The 15,933-nt window shown below is 45.7% G+C and overlaps 1 protein-coding gene across 1 annotated transcript in view; it reads right to left on the reverse strand.

Annotated features, from left to right (window-relative positions):
- Positions 1-817, reverse strand: part of Tjp2 (tight junction protein 2) — a 116,016-nt gene extending 115,199 nt beyond the window's left edge. Inside the window, exon 1 of the mRNA XM_038343471.1 lies at positions 494-817. The gene's annotated coding sequence lies outside the window, so the exon portion shown is untranslated. The remainder of the gene's footprint in view (positions 1-493) is intronic.
- Positions 818-15,933: the final 15,116 nt, after the last annotated feature.

Genomic DNA, 15,933 nt, shown 5'->3' on the forward strand with positions numbered 1-15,933 from the left:
GACCCCAAGTGTGTATGTGTGTGTGTATATACACACACACACACACGTTTTAATGTTTCACAAGTTTTCCAGTACGCGACGTGGGGAGACCCATGGCTGTTCGGATCGGCCCCACCTGCACCCCGTCACCAGCCTTCTTCCACCGAGTCCATCCAGGCCACCCACACCTTAGATACTATCGCTGCCAACAGAAACCCAAAGGCCCTCTGAATCCCGTAGAAAGAGACTCTGCAGGAGTGAAACAATGTCCCCGCCTGGGAGGACAAGGAGGAACCAGGCACCTGTAGCAGCGACGTACACTCAAGTCCTGGGTGTTCCTAAATCAACCCCCTTGATGCGAGTCTGCCCAGAGGTGGGAGATGAAAGCAAACAGAAAGCAAATCACACCCCAAACCCCACAGGAAGAGCCGGCGTCCATGCACGCTGCCCCATGGCCGACCAGGTCTCCAGGGCAATCTTGCACCCAGGGAAAGACAGGGCGGCAGGTACTCGCCTGGAGAAGGGGGGCGGCAGCAGCCAGCAGAGTCAGCGCACGGCCAGACGACGGTCCCCGGCGTTGGGCGGCACGGCGCGGCGCGGGCAGCGCCTGTCCGGAGGCGGAGTGCCACGGGCTGCCACCAGCAGGCGGGAGCCAGTGACCTCGGCCACCGGCCGCTCCTGGGTATTGTTGTGACTCAACCTATTTCCTGTTTGGAGGTTTAGGAGAAAGAAAAAAAGTGCCTATCGAAAGTGTGCGTGGTTGGGGTGGGAGGGTAGGTGGGCGGCGGCCGTCACCTGCTTCCTCCGGACCTGGAAAAAAAAGACGCTACTTCGTTAGGCTCGCGCCACTTCGGGACGTACGACTGGGCGGAGGGGAAGGGCTCAGCGGCGCCACCCAGCGGTGGGGCAGGGACTGAGCGATGCTTGGGCCCCTACTCTTCTCAGCAAAACCCCCTGAGCTTCTGTCTCGAGAGCCATTCTCGGGGTTTATTTATTAGTGTCCAGATCTGCCCTCAGTCCTTTCCCGAGTGCGGGCAAGGAAAGCTCAGCCACTCTTCCAAAACCACTGGATGGATGTTTGTGGGCCATTGTGTGTGTATTTGGTAAGGAAGGGGGGGGAGGGGTTGATTTTTGTTTGGGGAAGAAGAGAAACAGGTGAAAGATAAGTTTTAAGATCAGTTTCCACTCCCCTCCCCCTTCAACCTCGCCCTCACCCTGGATCACTGGGTCTGAGGCTCCAATCCGGAAATACCGGTTCCTCTCCTGGGACAATAGGTGAGGGCGGAGCGCTAAACCCTGAGCCGGCTGAGTCACGTGGCGAATCCGCTGGGAAGGAGGAATGCGCCCAGTGCCCAAGGCTACACCTGGGGCGCAGGTGCGCTTTCCATTTAACCTAGTCCTATTAAAAATCTTTGGAAGATGGGGAGGGGAGGTATACAGAGCTTCAATTTAGAATTGTAAAATTCTGGAGATGGGAAGAGATGGATAGTGGTGACGGTTGTCCGGTGTGGAAGCACGCAATGATACCGACCTGTCCACGGGTTGCCACTTAAAGTATTTTAGTATGCTTTCTCAAAAATCCTGTGCAAGATGCTGCGGTTCATTCCAGGCAACTTAGCGTGAGAATGCATTCTCTTCCCCCCCCCCTACAAAAACCTTCACCAGAAGTAATGGAATCAATTAACAGTACTTTTTCTAAAACTCAAGTTTATTTAGGGTAGATTTCCGGGGATCCCTAACAAATGATTTCAAGAAGGAAGAGTGAGAACTGGGTTTCAATTTCCAAAACCCACGAAAAAAAGTCGGGAGTCCAGGGCAAGGTGGTGCACGCCTTTCATCCCACCATATGGAGGAGGTAGAATCTATGAGTTTGAAACCAGCCTGATCCACATCACAAACATCTGCTTTTTAGTAATCCTGCTAAGGATGCTGCAGTTCACTTCAGGCAACTTCGCGTGAGAATGCATTCTTTTCTCCCCACAAAAACCTTCTCTAGAAGTATTGGAATCAGCTGAGACCCTCTACTAGGAAGAGAAGGAGGGAGGGAGGGAGGGAGGGAAAAGGAAGGGAAAAGTCTCTGGAGTAGTAGCACAGGTTTGTAATCCCATGCTGGGGAAGACAGATCATTTGAATTTACTAAAGCCGGGAAGATGAGAGACCCTGCCTCAGCAACCAACATGGCCAACACCTGAGGAACAGAACAGTCCTGTAGGTTGGACAAGGAGGGGAAAGAGAGCATTCACCCTGACGGGACTATATCCCTATCAGGCAGTGGGGTCCTGTGCAGCCCCAAAACAGGTCCTTGTTCCTCCTTTTGACTTTGCTACTTGATTCCTCTGAAGTCCTAAACAATTCAATGTCCTTACCCTTTGGCTAAAACTCTTCTTTTGTAGTCTAAACCCAAAGAGAAGGGAAAGCAATAACAATGACATCAAAAATGTCCAAGTTGATGGGCATGGTGGTGCATGCCTTTAATCCCAGCACTCAGGAGGCAGAAGCAGGACGATCTCTATGAGTTTGAGGTCAGCCTCAACTCAGGTTCCAGGAAAGCCAGGGCTGTTACTCAGAGAAACCGTGTCTTTAAAAACAAACAAAATCCAAGTTACCGCATTTCTATAGTAAGAAATAAAATAATGTTAAATTCCCACTGAAGAGACAAAATGGCAAGCAGATCTTTGTGAGTTTGAGGCCTGAGTACTAAGATAGACGTGTGCACTGCTATGCCTGGGTCTTTAAAAAATTATTGTATGTATTTAGTGTATATGTGGGCATATGTGTGGGTGTGTTTAGGTCAGAGGTCAATCATATCCTTCTACTACATGGGTCTTGGGAATCAAACTCAGGTCATCGAGCATCGATGTGAGCCCCACGATAGTTTCTATATGGACTATTCAGAGGTTTGCTTTGTTTCAAAATGAGTATTTGGTTAGCAGAAGTTACAGACCCAACACTTTTGTTTCTTTTAAGCTTTAACTTTACCTGTTTTATCATTCTATTCTAAAAGCTAGCATTTTTACATGTACAGTGTTCTTATATAAGTAGGCTTGTTGATACATGCCTATAATCACAGTACTAGGCAGGCAGCAGAGGCTGAAGCAGAGAATCAGGAGATCAAGGCCATCCTCTGCTTCAAGGCCAGACTGAGTTACGTGAGACTGCCCCAACCATCCCCAGAGGTGTTATAAAATATTCGCTAGATACAAAACTCATACACAGGGCTGGAGAGATGGCTCAGTGGTTAAGAGCATTGCCTGCTCTTCCAAAGGTCCTGAGTTCAATTCCCGGCAACCACATGGTGGCTCACAACCATCTGTAATGAGGTCTGGTGCCCTCTTCTGGCCTGCAGACATACACACAGACAGAATATTATATATATAACAAACAAATAAATAAATAAATAAATATTCTTAAAAAATCATACACATAGCCTTTCAGTTGGCTTGGATGGATGTAGTAAAATGAGCACATGAGGGCCTGGAGAAATGGCTCATGGTTAAGAGCACTGGCTGTTATTCCAGAAGACCCAGTTCTATTCCTAGCATCCACATAAGCAGGGGGAGATCCTTTCCATTCATATCAGAATAAGATATATGTTAAATGAGCAGGAAAAAAACCTAGAAAGGAGCTCAGCAATTTGGATAGGAAGGAGGTTGGATGGGTAGTGAAGAAGAGCCTGCACATTTCCAGATTTAATTAAAAACCAAAGTAGGGCTCAGGATGTAGCTCACTGACAAAGCATTGATGAGTCCTAGGATTTAGTCCTCAGCGTGGCAGAAGTACATAAATAAACAAAAATTTTAAATCTAAAGAAAAATAAACATGGAATGGACTAAGGATCTGTCTTGTAAATGCGGCTATCCTAGTGAAGTGGATGAGATCTCAAAGGGGATCCAGTGAGAGGCTGTGGCCCTGAGATCCTGGCACTTCCTAAAGACAGAATGGAGCCAGCAGTGGCTTTAAGAAATAGGCCAGCCAAGTGTGCAAAGGTTGCTGAGTGTGTGGTTGCTGAGAACCCTTTCAATGTTCTTATGCTGGTTTCCTACCCAGTTGTACCTATCTGGCTTTAAGGTGGGGCTATAGTGGATCGGGAATAACCTGGGATCTTTCCTTCACGGAGGAAGCTCAGCAGGCAGAAACCCTACCTTCCACTTTCTCTGAGCAGAAGCAAAACGGGGCCTGTGAACAGCTGACCTGCAGCAGCAGCCAGTGCTGGGGAGAAATTCAAGAGCCACAGCCAGGGACACTCTCTTCTCCATACTCAGCAGTCGCTGGGTTAAAGGCGACTCTGACTCCTTTTAACACACCTTTTTTGTTTGTTTGTTTTTTTGTTTTTCAAGACAGAGTTTCTCTGTGGCTTTTTGGAGCCTGTCCTGGAACTAGCTCTTGTAGACCAGGCTGGCCTTGAACTCACAGAGATCCGTCTACCTCTGCCTCCCGAGTGCTGGGGTTAAAGGCGTGCGTCACCACCGCCCGGCTACCACTGGGTTTTTAACATACCTTTTTATCTACTCTATTATACTGTGTTGTCTTAATTCAGTTGGTTCCTTTTTTTTTTCTCCAAAAGAGGGTTCTGCTGCAAAACTCAGGCTAGTCTCAAACTCTCAATCCTCCTGCCTCAACCTCCTGAGTGCTTTGAGGACACCTGTATACTATGAGCACTATGCCCTCAATTTAAACCTTCTATGCAGTAGTTCAGAGTCAAGGATTAAGTCTCAGTTCATCATTTCTTTGGCCAAGTTTTTCTAAATATATTAGTTCAAATTGGTGGACAGGGACTGTCTTACAGCATTTGGCATTGTTGGTTTTTTATATGTATATATATGTGTGTGTGTGTGTGTGTGTGTGTGTGTGTGTGTGTGTGGACTTTGATCAACAGCTCATAAATATACCATGTTGGTCATTCTTAAAGATTTATTCATTTTTTACTTTATGTATGTGGGTGTTTTGCTCACATGTATGTCTGTGCACTACATGAACGTAGTGTACACAGAGGCTAGAGGAGGGTATTAGATCCTCTGAGGTGGTAATTACCTTGTGGGTGCTGTGAACTGAATCTTCTACAAGAGCAACAAGTGCTCTTAACTGCTGAACTATCTCTCCAGACCATGTGTTGGTCATTTGGTATATGGGCATGTTTTTCCTATGTGTGCTGGTATGTGCGGAGGTACACACGTGTGCTGTGCATGTGCGTGTGGAGATCAGTGAGAAACTTCAATTGCTATTTCTTGTGTGAGTGCTGGGATTAAAGGCATGTGCCACCATTGCCCAGCATACAGTATACATTTTTTGACACAGGTCTCTCACTGATCTGGAATTCACCAAGCAGGCTAGGAGGCCAGCAGGCCCTGGGGATCAGCTTATCGCACCTTCCCAGGGCTGGGAGTATACGCATACACCATTATAGCTGACTGTTTAAATTTTCTTAAAATGTGAGTTCTGGGGATTGAACTCAGGTCCTCATACTTGCAAGGCAAGCACTTTATTGACTGACTTGAACTATGTGCCAGTCTTGTGGTTAGTCATTTGTTAACAGTGCAAAAGTCACTATAATTTTCGTTACACCTCTGGTCGATACTAATTTAAGTTCAGATAGAAATGAATAATTTCTCTAAAGCCTGGCTTGACTATGGATTTGCAGCGAGGCAGATGGAAATACGGGGGTGGGGGGTGGGGGGCATAGAAGTATGTGCTGCAAAGCAGTTTCCTGGAGATTAAAGCACTCTTCTAAAGGGAGGCTCCTTAAGCAGGAAAGTAAACAACTCAAAACAGCTTCAGGAAGTTCTTAAAACTGACCAGATTCTCTCCCTCCCTCCCCCAACTCTCTCTCTGTAAGCAATAAAGCTGCAAAGAAGACTCTGAGATACAGCCAAGCTACAAAAAAAAAAAAAAAAAAAAAAAAAAAAGACTCAGACCAGCCCAGCGACCTGGAGGAATCAGGACCTAGGGGAATACCTGGAAGAGGGTTAGATCTACCAAGTTGCTTGGAAATGACACTCTTCAATTTGTTGAGCTGCCTGCAGGCTGCGAAGTGTGCCCCAGGTTTCCCTGCTTTTGTGAGCTGGGGTGGGCCTTTGGGTTGTTTCTGATCCTATAAGTGATCCATCACCCGAAACTTACTGGTTCACCAAGTTTGACTTTGGTGGTGTCTGTACTTTGGTCTGTCGCAGGCTTCTCTCTGGGGTAAATAGATCCATGAGCTATGTCTCCCAGGAGAAGTCTTGTCACACAACGCTGAGTACAGTGATCGAGTGCCTTTGCAGAAAAGGAAGACATTATTTCTGGTAAGATCTAATTTAAAAGCCAGCTCATTTATTGTTATGCTCAAAGCTGATGAACAATACCACAATTACGTGATATTAATTACAACTGGCAATCTTTTCTGTAGTCCAATAATGAAATTAGGGGCAGAGATACAATTGAATTGCACCCATGCTTATTATCCTTGGGTAATAGTGGGCCTGTTAGGAATGCAACCAAAATAATGGCCGCTGTTTAATGAGTGTTTAATTGGTACACTATTCCTGTAACATGAAACTTCTTTAAAGAAGCATGCTAACTGATGACCAAGTTCTCGTGTTTAACAGCAAGCAGGTTCAGCGGTATAACCTGTAGTTCCTGTAATCCCAACCACTAAGGAGATTGATGCAGGAGGATTCACGTTCAAGAGCAGCGTGGGTGACGGTGAGATACTATGCCAAACAACAAACTAACAAACCAGCAAACAAGGAGAAAAAAAAAAAAAACTATTCAGTGTAGCACGAATTCTAATTGTTCTTAATAAAAACATGGAGTCAGCTAATAGGGGATGAAAGCTGAGAGATCTGAGAAGCAGTGCAGCCAGCCACTAGAGAGACCTTTCACCTCTACAGAATCCTCAGACCGAAAGGACAATCCTGTCCTCAGTCTGTGTCTTCTGACTCATTGCTTCAGACTGAATCTCCAGACTGCAGCTGTCTCAACCAAACCTCTGACTGCATCTAAGCTCCTGTCTCCTCCCACCTTATATTCCTCTCTCTGCCCAGCCATATCTTTTCCTGTTCCTATCTCCCTAGTGCTGGACTCTCAAGTACTGAGATTAAAGGTGTGAGCCACCACCCCTTGGCCTCTAGGGCCTTAACTTTACATTCTGATCTTCAGGCAAGCTTTATTTGTTAAAACACAAACAAAAATGTCACTACAATTCAGTAACAACAATTTAAAAATATGAAAATCCAAGGCAAACCAAAGTGTATGAAAACAGGTATCTTGCTATTGCCTTTGTAAACTGTTCCATCCTATTTTGTATTGTTTGATTGTTTGTTTTTGGTATTAGGAATTGAACCACCAAGCTATAGCCCAAACTGCCCCAGCCATTTACAAAAGTATCTCCAGGACTGGCCTGGAGCCAGGGTACATGGATGCTTTACATGAGGGAGGTTCTGGGTTCAAGCCACAGCACCGTTCATTTTCTTTTCTTTTCATTCTTTTTTTTCTTCTGTCAGGTGGTGGTGGTGAACACCTTTAACCCCAGCACTTGGGAGACAGAGGCAGGAGGATCTCTTGAGTTTGAAGTCAGCCTGGTGTACAGAGTGAATTCTAGGACAGCCAGGGCTACACAGAAAAACCTTACAAGTTGCCTAAGAGTTTCTGAAACCGTTCCTTCCCTTTCTAAAAACCACCAGTCATCCATCAGCTACGACCGGCATTGACTTTGCTCAGTAACCCAGGTTTGGTAGCCATCTCCTGACCCCTCCTATGGCTGAGCGGTGCTGGTTGCTGCCCAGGCCTCCTCTTTAAACTCATGTTTCCCTGTGTAGCCTTGACTGTCCTGGAATTCACTCTGTAGACCAGGCTGACCTCTAACTCACATTGATCCACCTGCCTCTGCCTCTGCTGGGATTAGAGGTGTGCACCACTATGCCCAGCCCTCCACGTCACTTTTTAAACAGCTCTGAGTTTCTCCCATCCTTTTCCCCTAACCCTGTGACTAAGAATTGACTCAGACACTTCAGCAAGCAACATTCCTCAGGGTAGAACTGGTTCCCAGCTGAACTGGAAAGATGGTCCCGGTGGTGTCTAGAAAGTTCTCCCTCTTGAGAAAGGGCCAAATGCACAAGAGGCTCTGAGGAACGCTGCAATTGTCCTGTCCCTATACTTGGGAGGTAGGTTTACAAAAATTGAGTCTTGAGGCTGGAGAAATGACTCAGTGGGTAAGAGTACTGGCTGCTCTTGCAAAGGACCCCATTCAATTCCCAGCACCTACATAGCCACTCATAATTGCCCTTGATGTCAAGTTCCAGGGATTGGATGCCCTTTCTGAGGGCTGAGCCTTAATTAAATCTATGTATAAGCCATAGATTTGTGGTGTTTGTTTAATGGTGGTGTCTGCCTTTAATCTCAGCACTTGAGAGGTGGGGGCAGGCAGATCTCTGTGATTTTGAGGTCAACCTGGCCTACATAGTGAGCTCCAGGGCAGCTGCATAGTGAGACCCCGTGGGTGCTGGCGGTGAAGGTAGAGTCCTTGCCTAGCACGAGTAAGGACTCAATTCCCATCCCAACTCTGCAAAATATACATATTATTATTTTTTTCTCGTGTCCTATCTCACAATTTAAAAAGTTAAAAGCAGCCAGGCCATGAAGGCACAGTCCTTTAATCCCAACATTTGAGAGGCAGAGGCAGGCAGATCTCTGTGAGTTCGAAACTAGCCTGGTCTATAGAGCTAGTTCCAGGGCAGGCTCCAAAACTACAGAGAAACCCTATGTCGTGGTGGGGGTGGGGAGTTAAAAACAATACAGGATAAACTGTAAACAGAGAAGAAGCCACCAGAGACGTTCTTTCCTGTGTTAGCTGGCACATGGTCCTCCACAACCATCTGACCTGCTCTGTCCCTGAGAGCGAACTTCAGGGAAAGGTTCAGAACCCCCCAGGCAAGGCAGAGGCTGAGCCAGACTTCCTTCTGGGCTTTGATTTCCATGAGCTGGCACACACCCTTCCCACTGAACCCAGCCAGGGATGTCCTGATCCTTACAGGCGGAGGCATCCTGCTGACCCACTTATGACCCTACTCAGCAGCTAAGTACAAGGCTTCCATTGAAACCTTCCTCCCTTTGGCGGCTCTCATTCTCCTTGCTCCCCTAGTATATCCTGTGGGATTCAGGCTTCCACACAGGGCTCTTTCCCACAGTGATATCGTGCTCAGCTTGGATTCCTTTGACAGAGATCTCCAGGTTAGGCTTCTTTTTTGCCGTTGTGAAAGGAGAGCCTTCTAGCCTGACATTCAGGGTACAAAACAGCTCTATGTTTTTTCTTTCTCCTGCTTATCTTGACACTGTATTTCTTCCAGCCTGGACTCTCAGTTTGTTTGGGTTTTTTTGTTGTTGTTTTGTTTTGTTTTTTAGAAGGATGCTCTTCCCAAGGTGCCCTCCTGCCCCCTAATCTACCAATAAAAACCTTGTGTAGCCATGAAGGCCCATGTCTAACTCCTCTCGGTTTATGGCTTCCCCTGATCCCACCATGTGTGTTGGCTCACACCCACTCCATCCTTCTGATTCTCTCTGCTGGTTTGTCCTTTGTCTTGTGCTCCAGACGTCCCCTTTGTTACATAGGCACACACCCACAGATATCCCACACATGTGATCCAAGGCCAAACTCTTTACAGACAGAGCTGATGTCTGGCAAAACAGCACACAGCATGGGTTCCATGAGTAGTGTAATTTCCTAGATGAATAAGTCAGAATTAAATATTAATCTCTTGACTTGATATGGTATGATACATCGATCCTGTTTACATCCTTTTGTTCCTTCAGTATGTAAAGCCCTCAAGGAGAATAAACAAACTCACCTGGTTTCCATGCCATCTTCCCAACCTCACTGTCCAGGTAGCTGTGCATGGTACTGGCCAATTGGAATCCCAGGAGACAGAGCAGAGGTTGCTCAGTGTGTATCTTGTTTAGAGGGCATGGTCCTCACTGTCTCCTCGTTAGAGCTACTACCACAAGCACTCCCAGTCTCCCAAAAGAAGGAATGTGTCCCAGATGGGTCTGGCAACTGTGAGGTCGCCATATCTGTAAAAGGTTGTGTGGGAAACTTGGGTTGCCAAAACAAGTAGCTGGGTTAATTATCCTCACCTAATGGTTCCCAAAGCAACAATTCCCCCTAGGATCCTCCGTAACCAGATCCCTTCCAACTCACTTGGGAGATATCAGTTGCCTGTAACTACTGAGCTGGGGATGAGTCATGGGGCTTTGCCTCTGAAGAAACACACAGGCAGCTAGAAAAAGCACATTGATCAGTTCTTGTGTCCCTGTAAGTCCCACTGGAGCACCCTAAGATACCCCACATGACGGTCCCCACATAAGGACCTCCTGCTACAGGTGATTCCATTATGTGTGGAGGGATGCTCATACCAGTGAGGCTTGACCTGAGAGGAAATAGCAGGAAGGCATAGGCTGAGGATCTGTTACTGGAATATCTGGGATTTTGAATTTTTTTGGTCAGATTTTGGAATAGTTGTATACGTATCATGAGATATCTTGGGGATAACACTCAGGTGTAAACAACAAATTTGTTTTGTTCCACACATACCTTATGCGTAGCCTGAGAGTTACTTTATACAAGTTCTAGTCTAGGTCCAATCCCCAAGTCATTTTGCTTCATTATTTTCTTACATGTCTATTTATTTTATTTTTGAAGACGGTCTTGTCTGCATGTATATGAATCATGTGCACGTCTAGTCAGAAAAGAGGGTCAGATCCTCTGGAACTGGAGGTCTAAATGGTTGTGAGCCACCATGTGGATGCTGGGAATCGAACCAGGTCCTCTGAAAGAGCAACCCATGCTCTAAACTGCTGAACCATCTCTCCAGCCCCACGTGGCATTTTAATACGGGGTCTCCCACATCACCACTCACAAAGTTTGGTATCTTGAAGCAGTTTGGGTTCCAGATATTCAGATTAAGGAGGTTCAACCTGCACAGTTACATCCCTGTGTTTACCTAATGGAGACCCCATTCTTCAGAGAGTCAAGACCCAGAGGCAGAGGCTGGGGGCAGAAGGTGCATGCTAACAGCGCATCTGTACCTTCACCTGCTCCTGGTGGTTATTACGTAGGTGCAGGACATACAGTGGAACGGCCTCTAGTCTACCCAGGTCGCTAATCCACCCTGTCTATAGCCACTGCAACACAGCGACTCAAGGGGCTGGCCCACACAGTTCTTTGCTTTTGGAGGAGTCTTTGAGATTCTTCTTTTTATTTTCTATTTATTACGTTGTCATGCCGGAGATCAAACCCATGGCCTGATGAATGTAAGGTAACCACTCTACCTTGGAGTTACATGCCCAGCTCTTAGAGACAGGTTTGATTTTGTTTAGACAGTTCTGACTACATAGATTAGGGTGGCCTTAAACTTGCAGTGAGCTTCCTGTCTCTGCTTCCCTAGTTAAGGTTTTACACAAGTGCAGGATATCATCACTATAATTCTGAAATTTTAGTGTTTTATCCCTGAAACCAAAAATTTGATGCCTCAAATGAATTTGGCAGCAAAATCTGATCTGAACTGATATAACTTCATCACAATCCTTTGTCCATCAGTGTAAATACCCTTTAATATATAGTTCTTCATGTTGTGGTGACCTCCCCAACCATAAAATTATTTTTCTTGCTACTTCGTAACTGCAGTTTTGCCACTGTTATGAATCATAATGTAAATATCTGTGTTTTTGATGGTCGTAGGTAACCCCTGTGAAAGGGTCATTTGACCCCCAATGGGATCATGATTCACAGATTGAGAACCACTGAATTATAAAGCACTGGTTCAATCTCTCCTGAAGGTATTCTATAACAATATAGATTACCCTATTTTTTTAAGAAAATTAGCAATTCTACAGTTCATAGTTCAAGGATTTCAGAAAAAGGACTAGGGATGACGTTTGGTTGTTAAGGGCTTACTAAGCATGTGGGAAGCCCAGGGCTTGATCACAGCACCACAGAAACAGTGCATGACTCCTGGAATCTCAGCACTTGAGGCAGGAGGTTCAGATGTTTAAGGTCATCCTCAGGTACACAGTAAGTTCAAGACCAAACTGGAATAAATGAGACCCTGTCTCAAAAAAATTAGTAACAACTTATAAAAGACTGTGGATCTATAATATGAGACCTCCAGGAAGTGAGCACTTATAAAATGTGCTCAAGATGGCACATGGAGCACTTTTGTAAGAAGGACATCTGATCTCTGGGCCCAAACATTTTACACTGTATCAACCCTTACTCTAATATCATATCAGTCTTATTGAAAACATTCACAGTCATTACATCCCCAGGGAAACACCACCAGTGCGAATGTACACTGCTCTGCCTATATTTACAGGGGCTGTCCCTCCCTGTGGGCAAAGCTGCTCCATTTCCTCTTACTGGTTTTCTTATCAGTAAGAAAATAAGCAGCCACCCAAAGCAAACAGGCTCAAGTCTCTCTGCAAGTCTCCGGAGAAAGACAGTCGGAAGAGTGACTACCAAGGCAGACACCATCCCAACTTCCTTTCCGACTCTCCTAGTTTCTTTGGGGGCTTTGAGTTGGTTCGGTTGGTTCTGTGACCCCTGCAGGACATTACCAGAGCAAGTTCATCGTTCAAATATCAGGCAGGTCAGAAATCATGATGTAATTCTTTTCCCAAGTGCAACTTGGTGCCGGATACAACTCACAGAACACCTGAAGGCTTCATGAAATGACATGCTTGACTGATTGATCTTTCTGTGTACCAAGTACAGATGTGCCCATTTCCCTCTTGCTCTCTGTACCCAGAAAAAAAGGAATGTACTTAAAGATATATGAGTAACTGCTCCTATCAGAAGCAGAACATATATGAACAGTCTAAAGGGCATATTCCACAACAAGCTCCCGAGCCTTGACTCATGTGTGATGGGAGAAAGGTGGAAAGGGAGCACAGCCGGGTTCCCCATCTCACAAATTTCCATCTATAACCATGTGTTCTTTGATGTTAATCCTAGGACAAACAGGAAAATCCTCTCCATGCTTAAAGCATGAGTCTTGTGCTTAGCAATTGGGCTCGTTGGTTTGTGTCAACTTGGCATCCTAGACACACCTGGGAAGAGGGAATCTCCACTGAGGAACTGTCTCCATCCGATTGGCCTGTAGTCTGCGGGGGCATTTTCTCCATTAATGATTGATGTGGGAGGAGCCAGCTCGCTTTGGGTGACGCCATCCTGGGCAGGTGGTCCTGAGTTGTACAAGAAAGCAGGCTGAGCCGGGCGGTGGTGGCGCACGCCTTTAATCCCAGCACTCGGGAGGCAGAGGCAGGCGGATCTCTGTGAGTTCGAGACCAGCCTGGTCTACAAGAGCTAGTTCCAGGACAGGCTCCAAAGCCACAGAGAAACCCTGTCTCGAAAAACCAAAAAAAAAAAAAAAAAAAAAAAAAAAAGGAGGCTGAGCAAGCCATGAGGAGTAAGGCAGTAAGTGATGTCTCACAATGGCCTCTGCTTCAGTTTCTGTCTCCAGGTTCCTGCCTTAGCTCCCCTCAATGGACTGTGACCTGTTACATAAGCCCAATAAACCCTTTCCTCTCCAAGTTGCTTTTGGTCAGGGTTTTTTTTTTAATATTTATTTATTTATTATGTATACAATACTCTGTGTAACCATTACATCTGTAACCATTACAGATGGTTGTGAGCCACCAAGTGGTTGCTGGGAATTGAACTCAGGACCTTTGGAAGAGCAGGCAATAGCTCTTAACCTCTGAGTCATCTCTCCAGCCCTTTGGTCAGGGTTTTATCATAGCAACAGAAACCTAACTAATCCAGCAGTGCACTAACTGTCTCTTTCTGCCTGGACCCAAACTGGCCTCTTGCTAACTAAATACCCAACCCATGCTCACTGCTCTGGAAATGGTTTCAGCAACACCAAACTTGTAGCTGGGCTATGGCAGTAGTCTAGATTGTTTCAGGGGTGGGGACTGACCACATCTCCCTAAGATGTACAAGGCTCGTTCTCTCACGTCCTTCAGGCCTCTGCTCACATGACCTGTGTTACCAGGACCTTCAAACACCCTATCAAAAGATCCACCCGGGAAAGTGACGGGGATGGCTGGTGGTGACAGTCACACGACAACGCGAGTAGACTCCATGCTACTGCACTGTATGCTAAAAAGTGGTTGCTATGGTAATCCTAGTGTCAATTACACCTTACCGCAATGTACCCAGCAAGCTCCATCTCACTTAACTTCCCCCCATCACTTACCAGTATCAATACTGTATATTGACAAGCTATTGACAATATTCCCGAACTGTGGAAGGTCTCTCCACAGTAAAGAGTGAGCTCCATCTTCGAATAAGTGCTTTATTTGTTCATTGTTGTGACATGGTGTCCACAGCTGTACTGACATATCAAAGACGTGCCTAAAGAAGTTTTGAATGAATGAGCAAATGAATGAAAAAAAGCAAAAAAGCGAGGTCCAAAATTAGTTTCTCTGTGCCTACATTTTCCTTTACTGATCCAGTCCACCCAAAACACTGACCCCAAGGTCATCGGGGTTATCTTTTAAAAACACAGACCTGCTTTTATTATTGTTCCCAGGCCCTAAATTTTTCCATGTTCAGGGAAAAGGAAACCTTCAAATGCTATTTTTTAGAATAGAAAGGAAAATAAGTGCTAACATAATTTCTCTCCATCCCAGAGTCTCACATAAGAAGTAATAAGGATGTTTTGTCATAAGCAAAATGACACCATGAATAACAATAATTTAAAAATCCTCCAAACTAGCTGTGACCTGTTATCATGGTAGAGATCCAGATTTAGCAGCAGGCATGACATCTTCGTTTCTTTGAACATAGCAGTCGCATACGATAGTTAATAAGGTTATGTAACTGATAAGCATATTCCCATATTCCTACAAGGAGAAGGGATAGAGGGGTGTAATCTTAGCCCCTCCCCACATACGTACCTCGAGTGCCTGATGTGGGACAGTGTTCTGCTTGTGTTGATTTCATTCGCTAATAAAGAAACTGCCTTGGCCAGCCCTTAGGTGGGTGGAGTAGACAGAACAGGAAGAAGGAAGTGAGGTAGATGGCTCAGTCAAATGCCACGCCTCTCCTAAGTTAGGTAGACTGCCATGCCTCTGCTCAGGGAGAGAGATGCGATGGAGCCAGCCGCCAGTTCAGACATGCTGAATCTTTGCCGGTAAGACACCATTCGTGGTGTTACAAAGATTATTAGATATGGGTTAGTCAAGATGTGAGTAAGAGGCTGGAAATAATGGGCCAGGCAGTATTTAAAAGAATACAGTTTGTGTGTTGTTATTTTGGGGCATAAGCTAACCATGTGGGATCCGGGCAGGACGAAAAGCAGGCCCGCAGCACATCACTACAGAAAGTGCCATGGCCTAGATGACCATCATCATTGTGGGTGCATCATCTCCTAAAACTTTTACAATTTCTTCCAAATTGATAGTGTTTATTTATTTAGCACTGCCAAAATCAAAGTTATTCTCAATGAATCAGTAAGATTATAAGATCTTAGAGCTGAATTCATTACGAAAGGCTGAAAGTAGCTATCATTACTGTTGCTATTGTTGTTGTTACTATTATTATTGAGACTGGTCTTGTTATATGGCCCTTGATAGCATGGAACTTGCTATGTGGACCAAGCTGGACTTGAACTTGCGGCCATCCTGCCTCCTCAGCCTGCTGAGTGCCAGGATAACAGACGTGCACCACCACACCTGGCCTGAAAGTGGCCACGTCTACGGTCTTCACATTCTTTTCCCTGATGGCTACATCTTGAACACAGGTGTCTAACACCCTTCTATGGACTTGCACACCTAGATACAAGCCTTGTCAGGAGCTGAATTTGCCTCGGTGGCTGAGGGAGACCAGAACATGATGTTCAACTCCTCACTCCCGTGTCTCAGGTAGAAACAGAGCAGTTCCCCAGGCAGGGGTACCCTGACTCCAATGACACACCCTTT

This window comes from Arvicola amphibius, chromosome 1 (genome assembly GCF_903992535.2).
Source record: "Arvicola amphibius chromosome 1, mArvAmp1.2, whole genome shotgun sequence".
NCBI lineage: Eukaryota > Metazoa > Chordata > Mammalia > Rodentia > Cricetidae > Arvicola > Arvicola amphibius.